General features: G+C 47.6%; 1 long non-coding RNA gene and 1 pseudogene across 2 annotated transcripts; one reads left to right on the top strand and one right to left on the bottom strand.

The window, feature by feature from the left end:
* Window positions 1-4,993, bottom strand: part of LOC112072459 (translation initiation factor eIF2B subunit delta-like) — a 36,680-nt pseudogene that overhangs the window by 10,654 nt on the left and 21,033 nt on the right.
* LOC139024838 (uncharacterized) lies at window positions 2,321-2,734 on the top strand. 2 transcript variants are annotated; one of them, XR_011476205.1, is made up of 3 exons: window positions 2,321-2,353; window positions 2,502-2,562; window positions 2,615-2,734. It is a non-coding gene; the product is annotated as an uncharacterized lncRNA (long non-coding RNA). The 2 variants fall into 2 exon arrangements; XR_011476206.1 differs by having other exon boundaries at window positions 2,611-2,734.

Below are 4,993 nucleotides of genomic sequence, written 5' to 3'. Positions count from 1 at the left end.
GCGAAGGGACACCAGGCTTGTTAACTTCTGGATTCTACTGGATTGTACCGACACTAACCCCTCAAACTCAACTCTGGACCTCAAAGCCAGTTCCACTGCATTTTTCTCACTGTTCCCCTCTAATCAGGAACTTATTTAGACCTGGGACACAGGTGGGTGATTCCCCCTCTTAACAGGGACTGATTTAGACCTGGGACACCAGGTGGGTGATTCCCCTAATCAGGACTGATTAGACCTGGGACCCAGGTGGTGATTCCCTCTAATCAGGAACTGATTTAGACCTGGACACCAGGGGGTGATTCCCTCTAATCAGGGACTGATTTAGACCTGGGACACCAGGTGGGTGATTCCCCTCTAATCAGGGGACTGATTTAGACTGGACACCCAGGTGTGGATCCCTCTATCAGGGACTGATTTAGAACCTGGGAAACACCAGGTGGGTGATTCCCCTCTAATCAGGGACTGATTTAGACCTGGGACACCAGGGGGGTGATTCCCCCTCTAATCAGGGACTGATTTAGACCTGGGACACCAGGTGGTGTTATCCCCTCTAACTCAGGGACTGATTTTAGACCTGGGACACCAGGTGGGTGATTCCCTTAATCAGACTGATTTAGACCTGGACACCAGGTGGGTGATTCCCCTCTAATCAGCCTGATTAGACCTGGACACCAGGTGGGTGCATTTAATTACAGGTAGATCAGAAAAGCAGAAGGCCCCGGACCTCGTAGGGTCAGAGTTGAATACCCCTGTCCTATACTCTAAGGTGTACTACTGTAGAGTTGAGAGGATTGGATAGACTTTTACAGGTGGGAGACAGGATGGAGATCAGTTATGTATTGTAATGTAGTGATTTGGGTGTATCCCAACTGCGACTCAAACCCTGGTCTCTGTGACTGTCAGTCCAACACTTATACATGAACACCTTGGAGCGGACCACTTAGTCATTACACCTTGGAGCGGTTTCCACTTAGTCATTAACACCTTGGAGCGGAATTCCACTTAGTCATTAACACCATGGAGCGGATTCCACTTAGTCATTCACACTTGGAGCGGTTTCCACTTAGTCATTAACACCTTGGAGCGGTATTCCACTATCATTAAACACCTTGGAGCGGTTTCCACTTAGTCATTAACACCTTGAGCGGTTTCCACTTAGTCATTAACACCTTGAGCGGATTCCACTTAGTCATTAACACCTTGGAGCGGATTCCACTTAGTCATTAACACATTGGAGCGGTTTCCACTTAGTCATTAACACTTGGACGGTTTCCACTTAGTCATTAAACACCTTGGAGCGGATTTCCACTTAGTCATTAAACACATTGGAGCGTTTCACTTAGGCATAACACCTTGGACGGTTTCCACTTAGTCATTAACACATTGGAAGCGTTCCACTTAGTCATTAACACCTTGGAGCGGTTTCCACTTAGTCATTAACACCTTGGAGCGATCCACTTAGTCATTAACACCTTGAGCGTCCACTTAGTCATTAACACCTTGGAGGATTCCACTTGTCATTAACACATTGGAGCGGTTTCCACTAGTCATTAACACATTTAGACGTTTCCACTAGTCATTAACACCTTGAGCAGTTTCCACTTAGTCATTACACATTGGAGCTCCACTTATCATTAAACATGGACGTTCCACTAGTCATTAACACATTGGAGCGATTCACTACATTACACATTGGAGGTTCACTTATCATTAACACATTGGAGCGGATCCACTTAGTCATAACACATTGGAGGATTCACTTAGTCATTAACACATGGAGCGGATTCCACTAGTCATTAACACATTGGAGCGGATTCCTGACACAGTTAAGATTAGCCTGGACTGAAAAGCTATTTCAATTAAATTCTCAATGACCGTGCTATTAACCGCTTAATCCAGTGTCCAGGTGACCGCCCCAGTGTCCAGGTGACCGGCCCAGGTCCAGGTGACCGGCCCCGTGTCCAGGTGACCGGCCCCAGTGTCCAGGTGACCGGCCCCAGTTCCAGGTGACCGGCCCCAGTGTCCAGGTGACCGGCCCCAGTGTCCAGTGAGCCCCAGTGTCCAGGTGACGGCCCAGTGTTCCAGGTGACTTTTAATCTCTTGATTAAAAAGTATTATTATTTTCTTACCATCCATAAACTAGAATGACGTCTCCATCACTGATCTTCTCTATAGCGTATTTAGATATGCCTTGGCTGCCAGAACTATCTTCTCCTCTATGTAACGGTCTATACACTGCAGCAGTTTGGTCTTTGCCTATAGGGGGGGGAGAGAGACCAAAATGACCATATGGGGGGGGGGGGGACACAATGACCACATGGGGGTGAGAGAGAGACAAAATGACCACATGGGGGTGAGAGAGAGACAAAATGCCACCCATGGGGTGAGAGAGAGAGAGAGAGAGAGACACAATGACCACATGGGGATGAGAGAGAGACAAAAATGACCACATGGGGATGAGAGAGAGACAAAAATGACCACATGGGGTGAGAGAGAGAGAGAGAGAGAGAGAGAGACACAATGACCACATGGGGGTGAGAGAGAGACAAAATGACCACATGGGTGAGAGAAGAGAGAGAGAGAGACACCAATGACCACATGGGGGATGAGAGAGAGAGAGAGAGAGACAAAATGACCACATGGGGGTGAGAGAGAGAGAGAAAACAATGACCACATGGGGGTGAGAGAGAGAGAGAGAGAGACAAAATGACCACATGGGGGTGAGAGAGAGAGAGAGAGAAACAATGACCACATTGGGGTGAGAGAGAGAGAGAGAAACAATGACCACATGGGGGTGAGAGAGAGAGAGAGAAACAATGACCACATGGGGGTGAGAGAGAGAGAGAGAGAGACAAAATGACCACATGGGGGTGAGAGAGAGAGAGAGAGACAAAATGACCATGGACATAATATGGATATGATGAGTGAAACATGAGTCTTTCTGGTCACAACCTGGCCTCGTAACACACTGTATTTACCTCCTCCTCTTTGCATTGGCTAGGAATATTGGAGATTTCCTTCTTGATGTACTTGATTGCGTTGCCCATGCTCGCTGACAGAGGCCGACATTGATTGAGAAAGCTGCGCAACAACAACATGGTGGTAAAAGCTCAACTCTGAGACACGATTCACAAGATGCTAGTTCCACAGTAAGATATGACACACAATGCATTCAGAAAGTATTCAGACACCTTGACTTTTTCCACATTGTTACGTTACAGCCTTAAATAGTTTTTTCCCTCCTCAATCGACACACAATACCCCATAATGACATCACAATACCCCATAATGACATCACAATACCCCATAATAACATCACAATACCCCATAATGACAAACCAAAAACTTTATACATTTTTGCAAATGTACAAATAAAAAAGATCAAGTAATCAGACCCTTTACTCAGTACTTTCTTGAAGCACCTTTGGCAGCGATTACAGCCTCAAGTCTTCTTGGGTATGAAGCTACAAGTTTGGCACACCTCTATTTGGGGAGTTTCTATCATTCTTCTCTGCGGATCCTCTCAAGTTCTGTCAGGTTGGTTGGGGAGCGTCGCTGCACAGCTATTTTCAGGTCTCTCCAGAGATGTTCGATCAGGTTCAAGTCCGGGCTCTGGCTGGGCCACTCAAGGACATTCAGAGACTTGTGCCGAAGCCACTCCTGTGTTGTCTTGGCTCTGTGCTTAGGGTCGTTGTCCTGTTGGAAGTTGAACCTTCGCCCCCAGTCTGAGGTCCCAAGCGCTCTGGAGCAGGTTTTCATCAAGGATCTCTCTGTACTTTGCTCCATTCATCTTTCCCTCGATCCTGACTAGTCTCCCAGTCCCTGCCGCTGTAAAACATCCCCACAGCATGATGCTGCCACCGTGCTTCACCGTAGGGATGGTGCCAGGTTTCCTACAGACGTGATGCTTGGCATTCAGGCCAAAGAGTTCAATCTTGTTTTCATCAGACCAGAGAATCTTGTTTCACTCAGAGTCCTTTAGGTGCCTTTCGGCAAACTCCAAGCTGGCTGTCATGTTCTTTTTACTGAAGAGTGGCTTCTGTCTGGCCACTCTACCATAGAGGCCTGATTGGTGGAGTGCCCCAGAGATGGGAGAACCTTCCAGAAGGACAACCTTCTCCACAGAGGCACTCTAGACCTCTGTCAGAGTGACCATCGGGTTCTTGGTCACCTCCCTGACCAAGGCCCTTCTCCCCCGATTGCTCAGTTTGGCCGGGCGGCCAGCTCTAGGAAGAGTTACGGACCAGGTTACGAGGCACAAGAAACAAATTCTCGGGAGGTTTCTGCCTGGTCTTTGGACGAACCCCCAACCGGCCCAGGGTTATGTGGGAAATGCGGGACCGACTGGTTGATTGGGACGCAACAAAAAAACAAAAAAACTAGCTGAACTGGGGGGCCAAATTGTTGATTGTGGGGATTTGGTGTGTTAAGGGCAACTAGATCTTGCACTCAACCCGGCGGGCGCAAATCAAATGGGGGAAAACTTTTCTTAGGGGGGGGTTAACCTAACGGGAAAGCGGGGGGTTTCTGGGTCCGGTTAAGTACTGGTACCTGTTTTAAAAAAAGCAATGGAGCAGGGCCACGAGAGCGCACGTTGGATCCCCACCAATGCCCTGGGTAGTACTGCCAGACCCAACCGCCACGATGAGAAAGGGGAGAGGCGGATCACGTAGAGGGAAATTGCTGGGGGACAGGAACAGCAGACCAAAACAATTACTCAGCAAGATTCACCAAGGATACAGAAACCGCAAAAACAATTTAAACCCCAAATCAGAATTCACAAGGGAACCAGGAAAAAACCAAAACAAATTAAACCCAAAGGTCAATCCACAAAGGGACAGAACCCAAAAATCAATTATTAACCCCATCAGATCCAACCAAGGGACCAAGAACCAAACATAATCAATTAACCCCACCAGATCCACCAGAACCAGAACCCCAAAACAATTACCCCAATAGAAACAAACAGACAGAAACCAAAGAAATCCAATAT

This window comes from Salvelinus sp. IW2-2015, unplaced genomic scaffold (assembly GCF_002910315.2).
Source record: "Salvelinus sp. IW2-2015 unplaced genomic scaffold, ASM291031v2 Un_scaffold1936, whole genome shotgun sequence".
In the NCBI taxonomy this organism is placed as follows: Eukaryota; Metazoa; Chordata; class Actinopteri; order Salmoniformes; family Salmonidae; genus Salvelinus; species Salvelinus sp. IW2-2015.
This window is presented reverse-complemented; position numbering and strand designations above follow the sequence as displayed.